This window comes from Cnephaeus nilssonii (assembly GCF_951640355.1).
Source record: "Cnephaeus nilssonii genome assembly, chromosome: 24".
Taxonomy (NCBI): Eukaryota; Metazoa; Chordata; class Mammalia; order Chiroptera; family Vespertilionidae; genus Cnephaeus; species Cnephaeus nilssonii.
The window spans coordinates 3010647-3036154 of record NC_137095.1 but is presented as its reverse complement, the minus strand read 5'-3'; the positions used below and the strand labels follow the sequence as shown (position 1 = coordinate 3036154).

The following is a 25508-nucleotide window of genomic DNA, read 5'->3' as shown; positions in this document are numbered from 1 at the left end:
GCCCAGCCTCTAGTCCCAGGTCATGGAGGGCTCCACCTACAGGCCCGGCCTCAGACAGAGGTCATAGAGAGCTGTATCCACAGGCCCAGCCTCAGTCAGAGGTCTTAGAGGCTCCATCCACAGGTCCAGCCTGAGTCAGAGATCATAGAGGGCTCCCTCCGCAAGTGTATACTCAGATAGCGTTCATGGAGGGCTCAGTCCACAGGCCCAGCCTCAGTCAGAGATCATAGAGGGCTCCATCAACAGGCCCGACCTCAGGCAGAGGTCATAGAGCACTCCAAGCACAGGCCCGGCTTCAGGCATCGGTCATGGAGGGTTTCATCCAGAGGCCCAGCCTCAGTCAGTGGTCATGGAGGGCTCCATCAACAGGCCCAGCCTCAGTCAGAGGTCATGGAAGGCTCCAACCACAGGAACAGCCTCAGTCAGAGGTCATAGAGGATTCCATCCACAGATCCCAGCCTCAATCAGAGGTCAATAGGGGCTCCATCCACAGGCCCAGCCTGATTCAGAGGTCATGGAGGGCTCCATCCACAGGCCCAGCCTCAGGCAGTTGTCATGAACTTCGTCCACAGACAGGCCTCATTCAAAGGTCATAGAGGGCTCCATTCACAGGCTCAGTCTCAGTCAGAGGTAATAGAGGCCTCCATCTGCAGGCCTACTCTCAGGCAGAGGACATGGAAATCTCCATCCAGAGGACCGGCCTCAGGCAGAGTTTATGGAAGGCTCAGTCAACAGGCCCAGCCTCACACAGAGGTCATGGAGGGCTCCGTCCACATGCCCAGCCTCAGTCAGAGTTCATAGAGAGCTCCCTCCACAGGCCTATTCTCAGTCAGAGGACATGTAGTGCTCCATCCACAGGCCCAACCTCAGTCAGGGGTCATGGAGGGCTCCAACCACAGGCCAAGCCTCAGTCAGAGGTCATGGAGGGCTCCATCCGCAGGCCCAGCCTCAGTCAAATGTCATGGAGGGCTTCATCCAAGAAGCCGGCCTCAGGCAAAGGTCATAGAGGGTTCCATTCACATGTCAAGCCTCAGTCAGAGGTCATAGAAGGCTCCATCCGCAGGCGCAGATGGAGCCAGAGGTCATGGAGAGCTCCATCTACAGACCCAGCCTCAGTCAGAGGTCATGGAGGGCTCCACCTACAGTCCCGGCCTCAGACAGAGGTCATAGAAGGCTGTATCCACAAGCCAAGCCTCAGTCAGAGGACATGGAGGGATCCGTCCACAGGCCCAAACTCAGTCATAGGTCATAGAGGCTCCATCCACAGGTCCAGCCTCAGTCAGATATTATAGAGGGCTCCATCCGCAGGTGTATACTCAGATAGAGTTCATGGAGTGCTCCATCCATAGGACTAGCCTCAGGCCAAGGTCATGGAGAGCTCCGTCCCCAGGCCCAGCCTCAGTTTGAGGTGATAGAGGGCTCCATCCACAGACCCAGCCTCAGTCACAGGTCATAGAGGGCTCCATCTGCAGGCCTATACTCAAGAAGAGGTCATGTACGGTTCCATTTACAGGCCTGGCCTCGGGCAGAGGTCATGGAGGGCTCAGTCCACAAGCCCAGCTTCAGTCAGTGGTCATGGTGGGCTCCAACCACATGTCCAGCCTCAGTCAGAGGTCAAAGAGGCCTCCATCCACAGGCCCACCATCATTCACTGGTAATGGAGGCATCCATCCACAGGACCGGCCTCAGGCAGAGGTCATGGAGGGCTCCATCCACAAGCCCAGCCTCAGTCAGGGAACATGGAGAACTCTGTCCACAGGCCCAGTCTCAGGCAGAGGTCATGGAGGGGTCCATCCACAGGACCAGCCTCAGTCAGAGAACATAGAGGGGTCCATCCACAGGACAAGCCTCAGTCAGAGAACATAGAGGGCTCCATACAAAGGCCCAGCCTCAGGCAGAGGTCATGGAGGGCTCCATCCACAGGCCAAGCCTCAGTCAGAGGTCATAGAGGGCTCTATTCAAAGGCCCAGCCTCAGTCAGAGGTCATGGAGGGCTCCATCTACAGGCCCGGCTTCAGACAGAGATCATGGAGGGCTCTGTCCAGAGGCTAGGAGTCAGTCAGAGGTCATAGAGGGCTCTGTCCACAGGCCCAGACTCAGACAGAGGTCAGAGAGAGCTCCAACCACTGACCCGGCCTCAGTCAGATGTGATAGAGCACTCCATCAACAGGCCAGGAATCAGAGCAGAGGTCATAGAGGGCTCCATGTACAGGCCCAGCCTCAGGCAGAGGTCATGGTGGGGTCCATCCACAGGCCCAGACTCAATAAGAGGTTATAGAGGGCTCCATCCACAGGCGAAGCCTTAGTCAGAGGTAATAGAGGGTTCCGTCCACAGGCCTAGCCTCAGACAGAGGTCATGGATAGCTCCAACCACTGGCCCGGCCTCAGTCAGATGTCATAGGGAGCTCCATCAACAGGCCAGGAATCAGACAGAGTTCTTAGAGGGCTCCATCTACAGGCCCAGCATCAGTCAGTGGACATGAAGGGCTCCATCCACAGGCCCAGCCTCAGTCAGATGTTATAGAGGGCTCCGTCCACAGGCCCAGCCTCAATCAGATGTCATCGAGGACTCCATCCACATTCCCAGCTTCAGGCAGAGGTCATAGAGGACTCTGTCCACAGCCCCAGCCTCAATCAGAGGCCATGGTGGGCTCCGTCCACAAACCCAGCCTTAATGAGATGTAATGGAGGGCTCCATGCACAGTCCCAGCCTCAGATAGCGGTCATAGAGGGCTCTAACAACTGGCAGGACCTCAGTCAGAGGTCATAGAGGACTCCATCAACAGGTACAGCCTCAGTCAGAGGTCATGAGCTGCTCCATCCACAGGCCCAGCCTCAGTCAGAAGTCATAGATGGCTCCATCCACAGTCCCAGTCTCAGTGGAGGACATGGAGTGCTCCATCCACAGGCCCAACCTCAGTCACAGGTCATGGAGGCTCTGTCCAGAGATCAGAGAGGTCTCCAACCACTGGCCCGGCATCCTTCAGATGTCATAGGAAGCTCCATCAACAGGACAGGAATCAGGCAGAGTTCATAGAGGGCTCCATCTACAGGCCCAGCATCAGTCAGAGGACATGAAGGGCTCCATCCACAAACCCAGCCTTAATCAGATGTAATGGAGGGCTCCATGCACAGTCCCAGCCTAAGGTAGTGGTCACAGAGGGCTCTAAACACTGGTTGGATGTCAGTCAGAGGTCATACAGGACTCCATCATCAGGTACAGCCTCAGTCAGAGGTGATGCAGGGCTCCGTCCACATGCCCATCCACGGTCAGAGGTCATAGATGGCTCCCTCCACAGGCCCAGCCTCAGTCAGAGGTCATAGAGGGCTCTATCCGCAGAACTATCCTCAGGCAGAGGTTATGGAGGGCTCCATCCACAGGCCCAGCCTCAGTCAGAGGTAATGGAGGGCTCCATCCACAAGCCTGACCTCAATCAGAGGTCATAGAGGGCTCTATCTACAAGCCCGACCTCAGTCAGAGATCATAGAGGCCTCCGTCCACAGACCGAGCTGCAGTCAGAGGTCATGGAGGGCTCCATTCACTGGCCTAGTCTCAGTCTGAGGTCATAGAGGACTCCATCCACAGGCCCAGCCTCATTCAGAGGTCATAGAGGGCTCTATCTGCAGAACTATCCTCAGGCAGAGGTCATGGAGAGCTTCTTCCCCAGGCCCAGCCTCAGACAGAGGTCATGGAGGGCTCCATCCACAGGCCCACCCTCAGTCAGAGGAAATGAAGGGCCCATGCACTGGCCCAGCCTCAGGCAGAGGTCATGGAGGGCTCGATCCACAGGCCCAACGTCAGGCAGAGGTCATATAGGGCTCCATCCACAGCCCCACCCTCAGTAAGAGGTCATGGAGTGCTCCATCCACAGGGCCACCCTCAGGCAGAGGTCATGGAGAGCTCCGTCCACAGGCCCAGCCTCAGGCAGAGGTCATAATGGGCTTTGTCCACAGGCCCAGCCTTAATCAGAGGTTATAGAGGGCTCTGTCCATAGGCCCAGCCTCAATAAGAGGTTATAGAGGGCTATGTCCAAAGGCCAAGCCTTAGACAGAGCTCATAGAGGGCTCCATCCTCAGGCCCAGCTTCAGTCGAGGTCATGGAGGTCTCCAATCACAAGCCCAGCCTAAGTCAGAGGTCATAGAGAATCCCATCCCCAGGGAAAGCCATAGTAAGAGGTCAATAGGGGCTCCATCCACAGGCCCAGCCTCAGACAAAGGTCATGGAGTGTTCCAACCACTGGACCGGCCTCAGTCAGAGGTCATAGAAGATTCCATCCACAGGCCCTTCTCAGGCAGAGGTCATAGAGGGTTCCATCCCCAGCCCCAGCCTCAGTAAGAGGTCATAGAGGGCTCCATCCACAGGCCCAGCCACAGTCAGAGGTCATGGAGGGCTCCATCCACAGTCCCAGCCTCAGTCAGAGGTCATAGAGAGCAACATCCACAGGTCAAGCCGCAGTCAGAGGTCATAAAGGGCTCCATCCGTAGGACTATACTCAGGCAGAGGTGATGGACGGCTCCATGCACAGGCCTGGCCTCGGGCAGAGGTCATAGAGGGCTAAGTACATGGATCTAGCCTCAGTCAGATGTCATGGAGGGTCCCAACCACAGGGCAGTCTCAGTCAGGGGTCATAGAAGCCTCCAACAACAGGTACGGCCTCAGGCAGAGGTCATGGAGGGCTCCATCCACAGTCCCAGCCTCAGGCAGAGGTCATAGAGGGCTCTGTCCACAGAACCAACCTCTGTAAGAGGTCATTGAGGGCTCCGAACACAGGCCCTGCCTCAGGCAGAGGTCATAATTGGCTCTGTCCACAGCCCAGCTTCAATCAGAGGACATAGAGTGCCCTGTCCACAGGCCCAACCTCAATCAGAGGTCATGGAGGGCTCCATCCACAGGCCAAGCCTCAATCAGAGGTCATAGAGGGCTCCATCCACAGATACAGCCTTAGTCAGAGGTCATGAGGGGCTCCATCCACAGACCCAGCCTCAGAAAGAGGTCATTGAGGGCTCCAACCACGGTCTGGCCTCATGAAGAGGTCATGGAGGGGTCTATCCACAGTCCCAGCCTTAGGCAGAGGTCATAGAGGGATCCTTCCAATCACCCAGCTTCAATCAGATGTCCTGGAGAGCTCCATCTACAGTACAAGCCTCAGGCAGACGTCAGAGAGGGCTCTGTCCACAGGCCCAGCCTCAGACAGAGCTCCAACCACTGGCCCGGCCACAGTCAGATGTCATAGAGGGCTCCACCATCAGGCCAGGAATCAGGCAGAGGCCATAGAGGGCTCCATCTACAGGCCCAGCCTCAGTCAGAGGACATGAAGGGCTCCATCCACATGGCCACCCTTAGGCAGACGTCATGGAGAGCTCCGTCCACAGGCCCAGCCTCAGGCAGAGGTCATAATGGGCTTTGTCCACAGGCCCAACCTTAATCAGAGGTTATAGAGGGCTATGTCCACAGGCCCACCCTCAATCAGAGGTCATAGAAGGCTCCATCCACAGGCCCTTCTAAGGCAGAGGTCATAGAGGGCTCCATCCCCAGCCCCAGCCTCAGTAAGACGTCATGGAGGGCTCCATCCACAGGCCCAGCCACAGTCAGATGTCATGGAGGGCTCCATCCACAGGCCCAGCCTCAGTCAGAGGTCATAGAGGGCTCCAACCACAGGTCCGGCCTCATGAAGAGGTCATGGAGGGCTCCATCCACAGTCCCAGCCTTAGGCAAAGGTCATAGAGGGCTCCTTCCAATCACCCAGCTTCAATCAGATGTCATGGAGGGCTCAATCTACAGTCCAAGCCGCAGGCAGACGTCAGAGAGGGCTCCATCCACAGGCCAAGCCTCAGGCAGGGATCATAATGGTCTTTGTCCGCAGGCCCAGCCTCAATCAGAGGTCATAGAAGGCTCTGTCCACAGTCCCAGCCTCAGATAGAGGTCATGGAGGGCTCCACGCACTGTGCCAGCATCAGTCAGAGGTCCTAGAGGGTTCCATCCTCAGGCCAGGCATCAGGCAGAGGTCAGAGAGGGTTCCATCCACAGGCCAAGCCTCAGGCAGGGATCATAATGGTCTTTGTCCGCAGGCCCAGCCTCAATCAGAGGTTATAGAGGGCTATGTCCACAGGACCAGCCTCAATCAGAGGTTATACAGGGCTACGTCCACAAGCCAAGCCTTAGTCAGAGGCCATAGCGGGCTCCATCCATAGGCCCAGCCTCATGCAGAGTTCATGGAGGGCTCCATCCATAGTCCCAGCCACAGTCAGAGGACATGGAAGGCTCCATCCACAGACCCGGTCTCAGGCAGAGGTCATAGAAGGCTCCGTTCTCAGGCCCTGCTTTATTCACAGGTCATGGATGGTTCCAACCTCAGGACTAGCCTCAGTCAGAGGTCATTGAGGGCTCCATCCACAGGCCCAGCCTCAAGCAAAGGTCATGGAGGACTCCGTCCAAAGGACCAGCCTCAGTCAGAGGTCATAGAGGGCTCCATGCACAGGCCCAGCCTCAGGCAGAGGTCATAATGAGCTTTGTCCACAGGCCCAGCCTTAATTAGAGTTTATACAGGGCTATGTCCAAAGGCCAAGCCTTAGTCAGAGCTCATAGAGGGCTCCATCCTCAGGCCCAGCTTCAGTCAGACATCATGGAGGTCTCCAATCCCAAGCCTAGCCTAAGTCAGAGGTCATAGAGGGTCCCATCCACAGGGAGAGCCACAGTAAGAGGTCAATAGGGGCTCCATCCACAGGCCCAGCCTCAGACAGAGGTCATGGAGTGCTTCATCCACTGGACTGGCCTCAGTCAGAGGTCATAGAAGGCTCCATCCACAGGACTTTCTCAGGCAGAGGTCATAGAGGAGTCCATCCCCAGCCCCAGCCTCAGTAAGAGGTCATGGAGGGCTCCATCCACAGGCCCAGCCTCAGTCAGAGGACATGGAGGGCTCCATCCATAGGACTCTACTCAGGCAGAGGTGATGGATGGCTCCATCCACAGGTCTGGCCTCAGGCAGAGGTCATGGAGGGCTCAGTACACAGATCCAGCCTCAGTCAGAGGTCATGGTGGACCCCATCCACAGGTACAGACTCAGTCAGAGGTCATTGAGGGCTCCATTCACAAGTACAGCCTAAGTCAGAGGTTATGGAGGGCTCCGTCCAGAGGCTAGGACTCAGTCAGGTGTCATAGCAGCCTCCAACAAAAGGTACGCCCTCAGGCAGACGTCATGGGGCTCCATCCACAGTCCCAGCCTCAGGCAGAGGTCAAAGAGAACTCTGTCCACAGGACCAACCTCTGTAAGAGGTCATTGAGGGCTCCAACAACAGGCCCTGCCTCAGATAGAGGTCAAAATGGACTGTCCACAGGCCCAGTCTCAATCAGAGGACATAGTGTGCCCTATCAACAGGCCCAGCCTCAATCAGAGGTCATGGAGGGCTCCATCCACAGGCCAAGCCTTAGTCAGAGGTCATAGAGGGCTCTGTGCACAGGCCCAACCTCAGGCAGAGGTCATGGAGGGCTCCAACTACAGGCCAAGTCTCAGTCAGAAGTCACAGAGGGCTGCATCCACAGATACAGCCTTAGTCAGAGGTCATGAGGGGCTTCATCCACAGGGCCAGCTTCAGAAAGAGGTCATTGAGGGCTCCAACAACTGGCCCGGCCTCAGTCAGAGGTCATAGAGGGCTCCATCCAGATGTTCAGCCTCAGTCAGAAGACATGGTGGGCTCCATCCAGAGTTCCAGCCTCAGGCAGAGGTCATGAAGGGCTCTGTCAATAGGCCCAGCCTCAGTCAGAGGTCATAGAGGGCTCCGTCCACAGGCCCAGCTTCAGTCCAAGGTAATGGAGGGCTGCAACCACAGGACCAGCCTCAGGCAGAGATCATGGATGGCTCCGTCCACAGGCCCAGCCTCAGTCACACTTCATAGAGGGCTACATTCACAGGACCAGCCTCAGTCAGAGGTCAAAGAGAGCTCCATCCGCAGGCCCAGCGTCAGTCATAGGTCATAATGGGCTTTGTCCACATGCCCAGCATCAATCAGAGGTTATAGATGGCTATGTCCACAAGTCAAGCCTTAGTCTGAGGCTCCAGGGGCTCCATCTACAGGCCCAGCCTCAGAAAGAGGTCATTGAGGTCTCCATCCACATGCCCAGCCTCAGGCAGAGATCATGGAGGGCTCCATCCACAGGCTCAGCCACAGTCAGCGGACATGGAGGGCTCTATCTACATGCCCAGCCTCAGGCAGAGGTCATAGAGGGCTCTGTCCACAGGCTCAGCCTCAATCCGATGTCATGCAGGGCTCCATCCACATTCCCATCCTCAGTCAGAGGTCATAGAGGGCTCCAACCACAGGCCTGGCCTCAGGTCGAGGTTATGGAAGTCTCCGTCCACAAACCCAGGCTAAGCCAGAGTTCATAGAGGGATCCAACCACAGGCCTCGATCGGGGACTGGTTAGCGCCTGCAGCTATCTGACCAAGTCCCTGATCGGGCTTGGCGGCAGCACACTCCAAGCCCCGATCATAGATCACGGACCAGGGCAGGCGGCATGGGTTAGCGCCCGAAGCTGCCTGACCAGTCCCCCATCGCGGACTGGTTAGCGCCTGCAGCTTGGTTCTCCAGTTTTCGGTAACAGTACCGGCTCCTTCCTGGGCCCTCAGACTGAAGCAGGGCCTTGCTTCTTCCCTCATCAGAGGCACAGGGGCAGGTGTTCGGCTCCTTTGGAACCACGGTCCCTTCACCAGGGACGTATTTCATCGCCCGTTTAGAAAGCTCGCCTTCCTCGGGGGCTGCTGTTGTGGGTGTTAGATTTCGGGAGCAGTGAACTGATAGATCCTCCATTCCCCCAACTGATGGATGGAGAATGTCCTAAACTCCACCTGCAGCCCAAACACTCCTGAGCACCTAACCAGGCACCTTATATGGACTGTACATTGAACCACCAATCAGCACCTGCAAATACCCTAACCCCCCAATCCTAAGTCCCTAATCATGTGCCTTACATGAAACCACCAATCAGCATGTGCCGACTACCCTAAGCCCCATCCCTTAGCTTTCCTCCCCTCAAAAGGCGCCTTCACCTCTGCACACGTGCTCTCTTCCTTTGGGAGGCAGCCCAGCAGGGGTCTTCTCCTCCAATAAAGTCTGTGTCCGGGTCTCCAGCCCTCTGTCTCATTTTTCATGAACAAAGAGACGAGGGCTGGGCACCCCCTGATTCAGCTGAGACACTTCAACCACCCATGTTGCTCCCACGCATGGCTTCTGCCTTAGGTTCTCTCCCCCAGCGTCCTGAGACGACAGAAAAAGCCATCCTGTTCCAGAAAATTCAGAGGCAAATGGAGGCCCGAGGGGCCCCTCCCAGGACTGACCATGAAGCCAGGGAGCAGATCCGGTATTTACACGAAGAATTTCCAGAGTCCTGGTCAGTTCCCAGATTGGCTGAAGGCTTGGATGTTAGCTCCGATGTGATCAGAAGGTTTTAAAAAGCAAGTTTGTGCCCACATTGGAGAAGAAACTGAAGCAGGATCAAAAGGTCCTTCAGAAAGCTGGGCTTGCCCACTCGCTCCGCCAGCTTCCAGGCCCTGGGGATGCCTGGGAGCTGCTTTCTGCAGGCCGCCCTGTGTCAGGAGCTGAAGCCTCATCCCAAGGCCATGGTCACAGCACAGCTCTGAGGGTGACAGAACTGAATACTCAGAGTACAAACCTCCCGAGGAGACAGAAGGGAAGGAATAAAGGAGCCCAGAGCCTGGAGAATGAAAGCTTTGTGCCTGTTGCTGCAGCCCAAGGTCAGCACAGAGAGCTGCAGAAGTACTCCACCAGTGGGTGTGAGGGCGCCAGAGGCACTGACAGTGATGGATTGCCAAGTGCGAAGGAGCTGGCAGCATTGAAGGCAAGAGAACTGGGTGAGCAGGACTTCAGCATCAAGGTAGTACAGAGGGGGCGAGAGTTCTTTGACGACAATGGGAACTTCCTGTACAGAATTTGACCTGGAGCCTGGGTGGTGGAGGTGTCATGTAAAATACAGCTGAGCAAGCAGATTGGAGCTGCCTGGATTTCTGTGTGTGGATTGTCCACCTTGGAAATGATGAGCCTGAAAATGGAAGGAGCCGCTTGGATTTCAGTCTGACAAGGGACAGTGAACTTCACAGGGCAGATGTATATGTGGGCAGCGTGAATAACAGTCTAGGTGTAGTCTAGCTTCTGGAGCATGGCTCCTGGTCTGACCATGTGGATATTCAGTACTCACCCTTCTTGCTTAGGCTTTCTATGTGTCAAAACCAGCCTGTGTCACATATGTTAGGAGTTTGTTGTCTTTATAATATGTCCATGGAAGGAATTGAAAAGTGTTCCTTCTGACATCGTTTACTTCTTGATTAATGAACACCAACAGTTCTGGAGCTGCTTAGTCAATTGGTTGTATTCATTTTGTGCAAAGTAAAGTGAAATGCAGCAAAAAATAAGTATATACATATATGCATAGTCCATGCACATAGACAGTAATGTGCTGAGTGCTTAGAAATGGTGGGGGCAGGGAAGTGGGAGGCAAAGGGGGATGAGGATGGGGAAATTGGGTCTATTTGTAATAGAGCCAACAATAAAAAAGATCATTTGCCCACATGGCATGGCTCAGTGGTTGGGCATGGACCCATGAAACAAGGTATCTCTAGTTGGATTCCAAGTCAGGGCACTTGCCTAGGTTGGGGAGCTCCATCCCTGTAGGGGGTATGCAGGAGAGAGCTGATCAATGATTCTCTCTCAGCATTGATGTTTCTCTGTCTCACTCTCTCTCTAAAAAATCAATAAAGAAGAGCTTTAAAATTGATTTGATTAAACAACACCAATTTGAGTGAAGACCATCACGTTTTCTCCCAAGTCCTCTAAGCAAAATCATGCCTCGGTCTGTTGTGTAGAAGATGTCCCAGGCACACCTGTGTTCAGGAACAGGAAGCAGCCGGAGCAGGTCGGCCTCACCTTGGTCTGTAGTTTTAGAGTTCATTACTTCATGTTCAAAAAGATTTCACTGCACAAGTTCAGAAGATTTTGAGGGTACATTAATTGAAACTGGGGATAATGAAAAAACGTAGGCCTTATGATAGAACAGGAAGCAGCAGAGAGATAGAACAGGAAACAGGTGGCTCCTTTCACTCTCTAGAAACATTGTGGGAAATAAATGAGCCAAAGCGAGGCTGCTGTGAGCTCACTGGGCATTCAGAGGAAAGGAGGCCTTGAGCGCAGATTCAGGGGTTAGGCCAGGATGAGCTGCCACTGCTCATTGCTACCCTGGTTGCAGGTTGCATGGGATCCCTGAAAATCTTAGGAGAGCCGGGAAGCGTGGTTCAGTGGTTGAGTGTTAACCTATGACCCTGCAGGTCTCTGATCAATTCCTGGTCAGGGCATATGCTCAGGTGGTGGACTGGATTCATATTGTGGTGCATGCAGGAGGCAGCCTATCAGTGATTCTCTCTCATCATTCATCTTTCTCTCTCTCTATCCCCCTCACTTACTGAAATAAAAATATAGTTTTGAATGTATATTTTAAGACAATTACACTTAAATCAAAGTTTAAAAAATGATTAAAACTTGCCACCTTCCATTATTTTACTATTTTATCATGAATTTCTTGAGTATATTTGTACCTAGTGCATCAGCATGTTTGTAATAAAATATAATGATGTGCTACTGAAATATCCTAGCATGCCCATGTTCAGTGCCAACATTTTGCCATTTTGAAACTAATCATGATGAGAGTATTTACCACCCCTCCACATCTATTCATTATGCTAGTACTCCATGAAGCAATTTTCCGTTATCCAACCCTGGCCAAACATTTGGGTAGTTTTTTGTTTACCCCTCACCTTTACGCTGTGGGTTACTGCGCACACTCCATAGGATTTCATTCATTTTCAAAAAAGTCTAGAGCAGCTGGGCTGGCGTGACTCAGCGGTTGAGCATCGACCTATGAACCAAGAGGTCATGGTTCGATTTCCGATCAGGGCACAGGCCCGGGTTGCAGGCTAGATCCCGAGTGGGAGTCGTGCAAAAGGCAACCAATGATTCTCTCATCATTGATGTTTCTCTCTCTCCCCCTTTACCTTCCTTTCTGAAATCAATAAAAATTTATTTTAAAAAAGAAGAAGAACGGGACAATGGGACGGGGGAGACAGAGAGGCAGAGAGCCAGAGGGAGTGGTTCCCGTACCTGCGGGAGGCTCTTATCGCATCAGCATCTTCCTCTGCAGGATCTGCAGGATGTTGGCCAACTGCTGGTGATAGTCTAGAGTCACCTGCATAACCAGGGCCCACTGGGCCACTTCCTCTACCTGCAGGGAAGGGGATGTTACTCCCTGGAGGCGGGACATGAGCCCAGGGACCAGGCCTTGCAGGGAGGCCCTGTCCGCCTCGGCTCATTTAATGTCACAAGAGCTGGTGAGCATCACGCAGGCCCAGGTGTATAGAGTTAGCGATGCCGGCCGCACATGTGCTCATGGAGTTCTGATTGTAAATGTGCTTTAACTAAATCAAATGCTGACTATCCCATGGAGAGGATATTCTCAGGAGATTTTCTTTTATGCTATAAAATTCATTGATCTGAGAGTGTCGGCCTGCTGACCAACGTGTCCCGGGTTCAATTCCAGTCAAAGTCACGTGTCTTGCTTGCAGGCTCCTCCCTGACTGGGCCCTGGTCTGTGCAACCGCAGGAGGCAACCAATCAACATTTCTCTCACATGGATGTTTCTCTCGGTCTCTCCCTCTCTCTTCCATTCTCTCTAAAAATCAATGGGAAAATATCCTCGGGCACGGATTAACCAAAAATAAATAAACAAATAAAATAATGTTTCTTTAATAAAATAAAAATAAAGTTCATCATCCATGTGGAAACAGAGATCCAGCTTTTCCTATGACAAGGGAAAGTGACACTGAGCGGATGAGCGGCTCCCTCACTGACGTGTCTCTTGGGGTCCTTTCTGCTCAAGTCCAGTCAGGAGACTAAGTACATCCTGCTCTTCTCAGACAAGAGGGACCTAGGGCAGCGCCCCCTGTAGGTTCTTGCCGCTATGACAGCCTTCCCTGAGACAAACAGCTGAAAGGAATAAACTCTAAAGATGGTGGCATCTCTCTTTCCCACCATCCACACATTTGTAAAAGCAGTGACCAAACATCAGTGGATATAAAACAATCACATCAGCCAGGCCGGCATGGCTCAGTGGTTGAGCATCGACCTAGGAACCAGGTAGTCAGGGTTCGATTCCTGGTCCGGGCACATGCCCGTGGTTCGGGCTTGCTCTCCAGTGTGGGGTGTGCAGGAGGCAGCCAATCCATAATTCTCTCATCATTGATGTTTCTACCCTCTCCCTTCCTCTCTGAAATTTAACCTTTTGATTTTATTTAAAAAAAATGAAAAGGTTAAAAAAATCAAAAGGCCATGTCCCTAAGGAAGCCTTGGAGATGCATCATTTGGGGGAGAGGAGTCTCCAGCAGGCCCGCCAGCTGCCCAGGTTCCCCACCTGTCCTAGGACCTGCCACGGAAAAGAGGGGCTCACAGAGGTCATTTCTGGGGGCTGCAGAGGCAATCCCTCTGGCTGGAGGTGCTGGGCCCCCAGCATGAATCCCACACACTCCAGATCCAAACAAAGACACAAAACAAGATCAATCATGTTTTGTGTTTTTGTTTTTTTGAAAAGGAGATTAGAGGAGACAACAGAAAGGCCTAAATTTAAGAAATGAAGCAAGTAAAAAACTGGGAGACGAGCAAGACAAGAGAGAAAAAAAATCAAAAGCATAGTGAAGATAAAGAAAAGAGAAGGGGAATAGAGTAGGATCAGGGAAGAGGAAATTAGATATATGAATAAACCAACAGAGACTAGAATAAAAACACACCAATAAATCAGATAAAGTAGATTTATTATTTAAAAGGAGGAAAAATGAAATGAAATAGAAAACCTAAATTGGGTAAAAGATGAAAAACGGGAATAAGAGAAGTGAGAAAGAAAAAGGTGCAAAAAAGATAAAAGTAAAAACAATAATAAATTTTTTAAATAATTAAAATGAAAAGGTGAAGTGTCATTCACTTTAGCTGAGTTTTAGTGCCCCATGGCTGCTGGTGTAGGACCCCACTCTTCTGTTCTGTCTGCTAATCCTGGGCTTCCTGTTAGGTATTGAGGTGCTGGCCCCTGTCAGTCACTGTCTTTTGGCTTTTAGCTCCCCGTTTGAAGCTGCAAGAGATACATAGGTCCTCTGCTTGTGTCTGTATGCACAGGCCATGGCTGCAAGCAGGCAGGGCCAATCTGCCCTCTTTGCCTGTCCTCTGGCTGTCAGTCTGAATGACTCAAGCATCTGTTTCTGACAGGGCTTTAGGTGGAGATGGTGCTGATTTTCTTTCAGGGAATAAGATGGGTGTTATTTCCTCACCCAGAGTTGCTCCTCCATGTGTGTTCCAAAATATTGCTCTGGCCTTGGTTGGTCAGAGATTCTTATATATATACCAATGGGGTTAGCTGGCAACCTGGAGTTTTTATCAGTCTGGTTGCAAAAATAGCAGGACAGAGCAGTCCCTCTTCCTATAAAGACACTGAAGGCTCTTTGGGTCTACTCAGACCCATAAGCATGGTCTTTGCCTCTTTTTCTTCTGTTAAGCTCAAAATGCAGGGTGTGGCAGGAAGTATCTCCTGCCTGAGCCTACTGGGAGGGGCCAGCTCTTCTGGGGAGAAATGGGCACTTAGGTTTGGAAGCTTAAGTATGTCACACTTCTAGCAATATATCCCAAAAAATCAGAAACACCAATCCGAAAGCATATATGCACCCCTATGTTCATAGCAGCACGATGGTAGTTATAAGAGCTACGATTTGGAAACAGCCTAAATGCCCATCAGCAGATGAGTCGATTAAAAACCTGTGGTACATCTACACAACGGAATATTATGCTGCTGTAAAAAAGAAGGAAATCTTATTATTTGCAACAGCATGAATGGACCTAGACAGCATTATGCTAAGGGAAATAAAGCCATCAGAGAAAGATAAATGCCACATGATCTCACTCATTTGTGCAATATAATGAACATAAACTGATGCACAAAAATAGAGCCGGTGTCATAGAAGCATTGAACAGACCATCCAAACTGAGAGGGAAGGCATAGGAGGGGAAGGTGTCAAAGATCAACCGAAGGACTTGTATGCTTGCATATGAGCATAACCAGTTGACCTAGATAGGAGGGTGAGGGCATGTACTGTTGGGTAGGAGCAGGTAGGGAGAGGTCAATGGCGGGGCGGTGGGGGAGACGAGACTTATGTAATAATTTAAAAATAAAGAATTTAAAGTAAAAAAAAAAAATGTCCCAATGCAAGACTCTTGGCCATGTCTCCCCGCCCTGCTTTCCTCCTCAGCCTCTCCTCAGGCATCTTAAGGCTGTGCCTCTCTCCCTGCTCCAAAGCCCCAGGTGCGTGTTTGCAATAGAAAAGTCCCGTGTTCTGGGTTTAGAGAATAAAAGCAAAGACAAAACCAAACCAAAACAATGAAACTGCTCTTCTGCTCTCCCCAGCACCATGCTGTTTGGGCCCCTTTCATGGGGCAGCCTTTTGGGCCTGTTGCCTCTGGTCCAGTTTCCCCAGCAGCCATCTGCCCTGTGGCTTTTCCTTTATGCAGTTGGATGTTACCCACCTCGTGAAGGGACACAGCTTTGGTGCAACACAGCTTTCTCCTCACCCTCTTGACCCACTGGCTTGCTGTCCCTCGAAAGCCCACTTCCCAGTTCTTGCCATTCTCCTCTGCCCTTCCTTGTTGTAAATGGTCTGCTGAGCTGCATCTAATTTGTTAATACCAAGTGGATGTTCTTTGATTTACTTGTATTTTCAATCAGGCTCAGGACGATGCACAATACTACTGCCTAATCGGCCACCATTTATTTATTTTTTACCACTTTCTGATCCTTGCTGTTAAAACCTGCCAGAGTGACTTCCATACAGCCTGCAAATGCACAGGGCATGCTCCCTGTAGGCTCCCACCTGGAGCCTGCCAGCCCTTCACAGAATTCTTCAGTGAAGTCCCCACTGACCAAAGCTAGTTTCACCTTCCCCCATACTGCTGTTACCAGTCACAGGTATCCTGGTCCATTCTTTGTGGACTGTCCTCCTCTAGATGCCAGTTCCCAAGAACAGGGGACTCTCAATTTACAGCATCTGAAACAGTTGGGCTCAACAGTATCCACAGCTTCGGTCTTTACATGTGTCCCTATGCCCACCATGGCTGCTGACCGTCCATCCAACCGGATTCAAGTCCTCATCCCTACAGCCTTCCCTCAGCCCACCCACTCCAGGAACCTGGCCCATGAGGTGGTAGGAACACCTTCACAGGCATCCGAACTCTCTGCCCGTCAACAACACCCTCCAGCAACACACTATTCCCCAGAATCCAGGAACTATCACCTAATTTCAGGTCTTCTATGCACAGGAAAAACTTAGGGAGGGGGCACACCAACTACAACTCATCATCCGAACGTGGAATTTTATTGAGACCAAGCCTCTCCTTCTGGAAATGCTTCTACCAGATACAGAAGAATTTTCTCACCATTGAAAATACACAGCACCATTTCCTGTAGCATCCATGCTACCTCCAGGACTGTTTGGGTAAGGGGATGGAGAGAGGAGTGCTTTATTTTTGATAAAATTAAAGTGCAAAATAACCCCTAAAATGGAAAAAAAGAGACTTAAACATCAGTGGGTCTCAGGGGTGTGAGTGAGTTGGCTGGAGGCAGGACTCTCTAAAGGTGAACTGATTTGGGGGTCCAAAGTATGAAGGGGCTTCCCCCAGATACAGAAGCAGGTTCATTTGCAGCAGGCAGGTGCCTAGCGGGTGGGGAGAAGCAGTCTGGATGGAGATAGAAGAGCCCTGGCCAGCACATCTCAGGCAGACACAGAACCCAAATCCCTCCCAGGGCCTTGACTGGGCCTCCTCTCTTCCAAACCCTGGGAAGGACACAGTGTGCCCAGCTACAGTGGGAACATCCCAGGCAAAGGCAGGGAAGAGTGAGGAAAGGGGGGCTGTGCAGGCAGAGGCCCCAGCTCAGGGCACCAGGGTGAATGTTTGGATTTTTTGGTAATCCTCATCTGAGGATATTTTGAGAGAGAGTACTTGGGAAGCGGGAGAAGAAGAGAGATATTGAGAGAGACATCAATATGAGAGAGAAAAAAAATTAGATGCCTCCCACATCCCCATATGTGCAGGGATCAAACATGCGAACTGGACCACAAATTCAAGCAGTCTTTGTTTCAAGGCCTTGGCTAGCAACGCACTATAAGCCAATATTGGCCAAAGAGCAATTTTCTAGTATTATGCTGTCCCTCCTAAAGCATAGAAAGATTGGGATTCAAACAATATCTGTTAATTCTATGAAGATAGATCATAATTGTGCTTGACAATCATCCCTGGAAGTGAAAATAACCAAAACAGTTCAGGTAGTAAAGAGAAATATCTTTACTGAAAAAAATAATAAACCACAACAGAGTACAGTAAGCAATTTGCAGGCTGGTGAGTTAGAAAGTAAAACAGTTCATAAAAGCATAATTCAATAAAAAAATCTCTTCAACTACAAATGTATCAGGTAGTAGATCTGGGCATGTCCTTCAAGACTCACTTGTACTGGAAACACATGAGGAATATAGTACACTGCATGTTCCATTAAAAGGGTTTACATTCAGAAAAATAGGTCCCAAAAAGTCGCATTCAGTGTTGTTACTCTAAGTGAATAAAATAAAACATTCCCTGCACATTTAACACTTCTCTCCAATGTGAACTCTCAGATGTGTAATAAGACTAGATTTTTGGCGAAAAGACTTCCCACATTCAGTACACTCATATGGCTTCTCTCCAGTGTGACCTCTCTGATTAATGAGTGTACTTCTTGCACTGAAGGCCTTTCCACATTCACTACACTCATATGGCTTCTCTCCAGTGTGGACTTTGAGATGTTTAATAAGGTTAGATTTTTGACTAAAAGACTTACCACATTCAGTACACCCATCTGGCTTCTCTCCAGTGTGACCTCTCTGGTGTTCAATTAATGTACTTCTTTCACTGAAGGACGTCCCACATTCACTACACTCATATGGCTTCTCTCCACTGTGAACTCTCTGGTAATGAATGTGTATCTCTTGCACTGAAGGATTTCCCGCATTCAGTACACTCATATGACTTCTCTCCAGTGTGAACTCTCCGGTGATTAATGAGTATACTTCTTGCACTGAAGGACTTCCCTCATTCACTACACTCATATGGCTTCTCTCCAGTGTGGACTTTCAGATGTTTAATAAGGTTAGATTTTTGGCTAAAAGGCTTCCCACATTCAGTACACTCATATGGCTTCTCTCCAATGTGAACTCTCTGATGTTTAATGAGTGTACTTCTTTCACTGAAGAAATTCCCACATTCACTACACTCATATGGCTTCTCTCCAGTGTGTACTCTCTGGTGTTTAATAAGGTAAGATTTTTGGCTAAAATACTTCCCACATTCACTACAGTCATATGGCTTCTCTCCAGTGTGTACTTTGCAATGTATAATAAGGTTAGATTTTTGGCTAAAAGATTTCCCACATTCAGTACACTCATATGGCTTCTCTCCACTGTGACCTCTCTGGTGATTAATGAGTTTACTTCTTCCACTGAAGGACTTCCCACATTCACTACAGTCATATGGCTTCTCTCCAGTGTGGACTTTCAGATGTTTAATGAGGTTAGATTTTTGGCTAAAAGGCTTCCCACATTCACTACACTCATATGGCTTCTCTCCAGTGTGTATTCTCTGGTGTTTAATAAGGTGAGATTTTTGGCTAAAAGGCTTCCCACATTCAGTACACTCATATGGCTTCTCTCCAGTGTGAACTCTCTGGTGATTAATGAGTGTACTTCTTTCACTGAAGGACTTCCCACATTCAGTACACTCATATGGCTTCTCTCCAGTGTGTACTCTCTGGTGTTTAATAAGGTAAGATTTGTGGCTAAAAGACTTCCCACATTCACTACAGTCATATGGCTTCTCTCCAGTGTGTACTTTGCAATGTATAATAAGGTTAGATTTTTGGCTAAAAGATTTCCCACATTCAGTACACTCATATGGCTTCTCTCCAGTGTGAACTCTCTGGTGATTAATGAGTTTACTTCTTGCACTGAAGGACTTCCCACATTCACTACAGTCATATGGCTTCTCTCCAGTGTGGACTTTCAGATGTTTAATGAGGTTAGATTTTTGGCTAAAAGGCTTCCCACATTCACTACACTCATATGGCTTCTCTCCAGTGTGTATTCTCTGGTGTTTAATAAGGTGAGATTTTTGGCTAAAAGGCTTCCCACATTCAGTACACTCATATGGCTTCTCTCCACTGTGACCTCTCCGGTGTTTAATTAATGTACGTCTTTGACTGAAGGACTTCCCACATTCAGTACACTCATATGGCTTCTCTCCAGTGTGGACTTTCAGATGTTCAATGAGGTTAGATTTTTGGCTAAAAGACTTCCCACATTCACTACAGTCATATGGCTTCTCTCCAGTGTGTACTTTGCGATGCATAATAAGGTTATATTTTTGGCTAAAAGATTTCCCACATTCAGTACACTCATATGGCTTCTCTCCACTGTGACCTCTCTGGTGTTTAATTAATATACCTCTTTGACTGAAGGACTTCCCACATTCAGTACACTCATATGGCTTCTCTCCAGTGTGAACTCTCTGGTGATTAATGAGTGTACTTCTTGCACTGAAGGACTTCCCACATTCACTACACTCATATGGCTTCCCACATTCACTACACTCATATGGCTTCTCTCCAGTGTGTATTCTCTGGTGTTTAATAAGGTGAGATTTTTGGCTAAAAGACTTCTCACATTCATTACAGTCATATGGCTTCTCTCCAGTGTGTACTTTGCGATGCATAATAAGGTTAGATTTTTGGCTAAAAGATTTCCCACATTCAGTACACTCATATGGCTTCTCTCCACTGTGACCTCTCCGGTGTTTAATTAATGTACCTCTTTGATTGAAGGACTTCCCACATTCACTACACTCATATGGCTTCTCTCCAGTGTGAACTCTCTGGTGTTTAACTAATGTACTTCTTTCACTGAACAGCTTCCCACATTCACTACACTCATACATCTCTTCTCCAGGGTGAACTCTCCTATGTCCAGTGAGGATAAGGAATCGTCTAAACACTTTCCTACATTTCTTACACTCATAAATCACTTCTCCACAAAATTCACCCTGACACTGAACAACTTTCAGGATGTGGCTCGTAGCATTTTCACAGTCACCCCACTGGTGATGACTTTTACAATCAAGAAATTCCTGTGAAATCTCGCTGCCAAAATGTAGCTCCTCGGTGTTGAGAGTGGCCTGATGCTGGGGAAGCTCTGAGTTGTAACGCAAATCTTCCCCAACCTCCCTGTGGGTTGAAGGCAACACTGATAAGTAGAAGCTGCACTTGCTCACATAGGATACCCTGTCCATGGCTTGTTTCCAGGGCTCCACTCCACATTCATTCTTCTGTTGCTGGTGAGGGTTTGCACTGAAACAGAAGTCTACAACACATGCATCACTACAGAAGGCTTTCTGCTCAAAGCATGCTGAATGTGACTCAGTCAGGTGCAAAATATCTTTTAACAAAGAGAAACACCACTTACACAGAAGGGTCTTCTGGGTGGCTAGAGCTGTCTTAGAAGCCCTGTCCTGTGACTCTCCTTGTATAGATACACTCTGATCAGAACAGACCACCTCATCATCCATTTTATGCCAACAACCTGAAAAGTGAGAAAGGGTGAGGAAATGAATGTTGAATGTGGTGACAGTGGGAAATCCCACTGCAAAAGTGTGTTACACATCACACGTTGGTTCCATGAAAATATCTGAAAATAAGATGTGCAGGAAGGATTAATAAGAGGCTCTTGTGACTCTTTGGGCTAATGAAGATCACAACACAGAGAGGCCTCTCCAGAAATATGACATAAACAAGGCAAGCACCACAAGGATTAGAATATGAATCTCCAGCTAATCCTTCAACTAACAGCATTCAGCAGGACTTGCCTGCTGAAGACGAGTGTGAGCTGTGCAAGAGGTTACTTCCATCTTACTCCAAGTAAAATTCAATAAAGGAGTAGTTGGTTTCAAAGAATACTTAGCACATATGTGCTTCTCTTAATATATGTGCAAGTCAATGTTGCAGAATACTGCGTAGGCACCAGTGCAGAGGAACAGGTGAAGAGAGAAACACAGCTTGCTATACTATTCAGGGAAGAAAATATTAGAAACTTCTGAATGAGGGTCTTACAAAAACAGCACATGGTTCATGTAGGTACAGGCTGCCACAAAGAACCCTTACCTAGAGAAAGAGGGCAGAAGTTGAAGCCATGCATGTGGACACTGTCAGCCTCACATGAAAAGGAAGTGAAAGCTGGGACCCATTAAGCTCACTGCAAGACGCCTCACTCCCTGACACTTCCTGTACTTTTGGAGATTACGGGTGTTAGGGTTGTTTGTGGAGTCCTTTGCTCAGGGCTCCCCATCCAGCTCATCCCTGGCAGCCACAGCACTTTTGACAGGACAGTGGGGGACATTAGCAGACACCATGTTCTGCCTGTGGGAGAGAGAAAGCTACGGCTGAGCCATAAAGGAAGAGAGGTCATCACCGCAGGACACTGGGAGAATGTGAAGGTCTTACCTACAGATGACACAAGTGCAAACACTTCCAGCATCACATCGCAGTACAGAAGTCTCTGAGCCTCATCAAGGAGCCCCCATTCCTCCTGAGAGAAGGCAATGGCCACGTCCTCAAAGTTCACATCCTGTCATAATGGGGACAGTACAACCATGATCAGATTCACTCCTAACATTATAAGTCTATCCTACTACCCACCCTCCACACGCATCTGCTCTTTCCACTCTACACATCAGAGAAAATACCAGCCCTTCATCCCATGAAACCCACTGTCTTCTTATTTTCCTGCTGATATTTTTCTTCCAACAATTAAGGCAGTTGAGCAGATAGAAGATACCTGAGCTCTGGACCTCCCATGTACGCCACACTGCCTCTTATCAATACAGTGGGTGTCCATATATAGGTGAGAGATATGTTGGCAATAAAGAGAGTGTGAGTGATTTGATACTGTTTTCTCAGGAAATAGCATTGTAGTCCCTCAGATTGTTCCTCTAAGACACCAAACACATGGCATCACACTTCACCCTCTTGATCCCAATCCCAATGTTCTGAGGCCATTGCTTTGTACTACCCGCTGAACATAGTTCCTTGAACAACACTTCTCTCACACAGCTTCATTCCTGGAGGTACAACTTCAAATGAAATGCAAATATGCCATAATGTGGATAAATTATTTCCTAATCACCTTCTTTTCCAAAATTATAGTTTACCACCTCCATAATCTATTTCTCTCTTACCCTTTTTCCTTACCCGTGCCAGTGGAGGTTTACAAGCATGGATAACACTGATTAATGCTATGTCATTCTTTTCAACCAGTGTGTTACAACCAACAACAAAAGACAGGTGGTTAGTTAAACAGCACCTAAGCTCTTAACCTAGAAAGTAGCACCCAAACTCCTCTCTTTACAGGCAATTACCCTAAAGTTCACCTTATTGTTACATCCAGGGACCACCAGAAACAGACTCTTCCTTCATTCACTCTATGTCAATGTCATGGTGCTGTGACCATGAATTCACCTTCCCTCTCCGAGTGCACATCACTCTTTCTACCACACCTCTCTCAAACCTGCACTTCCACAGGCCCAGCCCCCATACTCATCTTCAGGCCTTTTAGTTATTACTCAGCATGTGTGGTCAGAGTACGGTTTCCATATTGAATCAGGATCAAGCACTACCCACACTCTGATAGTCCACACTCATAGAGGCAGCCTTGATTCCTGCTACGTAGGCCTCTCTCCATGACGGTTTATTTCCTTCAACCTCAACTATTAAGAACAATCAGATCTCAGATATCCATAGCCCACCTCCTGTGATGCTGCACTTGATGTCCCTTCACTAGTCACAGCCAACAACTCTCACTTAACCTTCACTCAAGTCCCAGCCCCAATGGCCCTCTGCACCATGCCCAGTGAGTCTCATAGATGAACACTCAAGCCTCTTAGATAATCCACAAGACTGACTGCAACTCCCCACAGCCAGGCCACAACAAGAGTCACAAGAAAATCCTGGTGAGAGTTTAGAAAAGTTGATATGTACCAGCCTCAGTCTCATCTTGCTTGAATTACTCTTTGGCCTCCAATTAATCTCAGGTCCACTCATCTTTTAAAGGCTTTGGCCACTGCTAAACGATTATCTCTCCCCCACACTCTACAGGACAACTTCTGTCCCTAAGCTGTGTTGTGACACCCCCTTCTCACAAACAGTGGCCCCAGAAAAAAGCCATTCCTCAGGCTCACACTGTCCCTTCTGACTACTACTACCATTAACAACCTGACCATGATTCCCTGTATTAAAGTGATATACTGTTCTAGATGATGTGTCTCATTTTGTTGAGCATAGACCCATGCACTGGTGTGAGGTCACATGCCTGGTTTGTGGGCTGGATCTACAGTAGAGATTGTGCAGGTGGCAACCAATCCCTATTTTTCTCATCCCTGTTGCTCTGTCTATCTCTCCTCTCCCCACCCCATCCTTTCTACATCTAAAATCAATAAAAATATAGATGTACTTTAAAAAACATACCTGTAGGTTCCTGATTTGGCTCCCTCTTTACTCCAAGCCTTTGCACATTCTGGAACCTGTGTTTGGAGGACTACACACTCACTACACTGGTTGCCAAAAACAAGGTCCACTCCATGAAGCCCTCCTCCTGGCCTTTGGAGTCTGGGCTCAGTGTCTGTTCAAAGTCCCCAGGTCCCCGGGATACAAGAGCGGCTGAGAGTCCCAGGACTCTACTATCTCAGAGGCCACAAGAGGGTGAGGCCCTGAAATAAGCTCCACAAACCCGTACACCTGATCGATTCTGCATTTGCAGGAATTTGTGGAAAGATAATGGTCTGTTGGGAGCCTGGCAACCACCAGGCTCTATGGGCTCAGTCTGCCCAGGACCCTTGCCCAGCCCAGAGGCCAGGTGCCCTCCAGATGCCTGTGTTATCTCGGGGCTCAGTCCTCAGTGCTCACTCTTGAACATTATCTTATCATTTACAGGACTTCCCCTTCCTGTCCACAGATGCTGTCCTCTGTCTTCTACTCTGTTCTTCCTGTGAGCAATGTCAGGAAAAGTTAGAAAATGTTCCTCTTTTTTTTTCACAACCATATATGGTCCAAGCGTTCTGAGAAAGAACGAAAACTCCTCACGCAAAACCACACCTCATCTCTTTGTTGCCTTTAGATCCCAAACAGGCCCGGGTTTCCGAATCCTCCCAGCTCAGCGTCACCATCACGTCCTCACAAGGTGGCACTGCAGCCTTCCACCCTCTTCCCCCAACACCCACGTGTCACCACCAGGGACTCACCATTCTGGACGCTGGGACCTGGGCGGCAGGACCTGAGCGGCGCCGGTCCGCAGGCTGGAGGGTTCAGGGGGTCAGGCTGCGGGAACGCTGTGAGCAGAGAGGCGTCCGGGAGGCACGGGGACCCTGATCTCGGTCTGTTGGGGCTCCAGGGGCCTCAGACACACCCTGCACCGCAGGCAGCGGCCTCCCAGGCCTCCTCCTACTCAGTCCAGTGCCCTGAAGCCTGTGACTCTGTGAACAACAGACCTAAAACTTTAAAATGGCCACCGCGAGGAGGAAGGCGGAAGTTCCGCCCTAACCGGATGCGCAGACACCAGAGTCCCTTTGGCTCCGCCCACACTGGTGCAGTGCCTTCTGGGTAATGTAGTTTTCTCAGCAGCCGAGCGGGGCTAGAAACCCAGCCTTGGAGTTAGGTGAATAAAAGTGTTGTGGCAGAGTGATGGCTGGGGAGGGACAAGATGCGTCCACAGGCTTGGCTAACTGCAAAAGACGGACAGATCTCCTCGGGCAGTGGTTCCCAACCTTCCTAATGCCGCGACCCTTTAATACAGTTCCTCACGTTGTGGTGACCCCCAACCGTGAAATTATTTTCGTTGCTACTTCCTAACTGTCATTTTGCTTCTGTTAATGAATCGTAATGTAAATATCTGTGTTTTCCGATGGTCTTAGGCTCTACAGGGGCGCCGAGGACCATCGGAAAACATGACCCTGCCCAGACATAACCAGCCTAGAACAGCTCTGCCTCAGGTTCCCCTAAGGTATGTGAGGTCTTGACTTCATGCAGAAAAGATTTCACACCATGAGTTCAGAAGATTTTGAGGGTACATTTATTAAAGCTGGGGATGATGAAAGGAAGGAGATTTCTTAGCTGCTGAACTACCTGCCTATTGTTTAAATCATTAATTCATTTTAAAAATTGGCAACATTTGCCCTAGCCGGCTTGGCTCAGTGGCTAGAGCGTCAGCCTGCGGACCGAAGGGACCCAGGTTCGATTCCAGCCAAGGGCACATGCCTGGGTTGAGGGCTTGATCCCCAGTGGGGGGGGGGGGGGTG

At 49.7% G+C, this 25508-nt stretch overlaps 3 pseudogenes across 3 annotated transcripts in view; 2 read left to right on the top strand and 1 right to left on the bottom strand.

Moving 5' to 3' along the window:
• Nucleotides 1-9948, top strand: part of LOC307095013 (neugrin-like) — a 55527-nt pseudogene extending 45579 nt beyond the window's left edge. The window contains exon 2 of the transcript in view: nucleotides 9248-9948. The product of the transcript in view is annotated as a neugrin-like (transcript). The remainder of the gene's footprint in view (nucleotides 1-9247) is intronic.
• Nucleotides 1-25508, top strand: part of LOC307094820 (protein SET-like) — a 671772-nt pseudogene that overhangs the window by 462343 nt on the left and 183921 nt on the right. The window lies entirely within an intron of this gene.
• LOC307095012 (protein SET-like) overlaps nucleotides 12175-25508 on the bottom strand; it is a 35925-nt pseudogene continuing 22591 nt past the window's right edge. Inside the window, exon 3 of the transcript in view lies at nucleotides 12175-12282. The product of the transcript in view is annotated as a protein SET-like (transcript). The remainder of the gene's footprint in view (nucleotides 12283-25508) is intronic.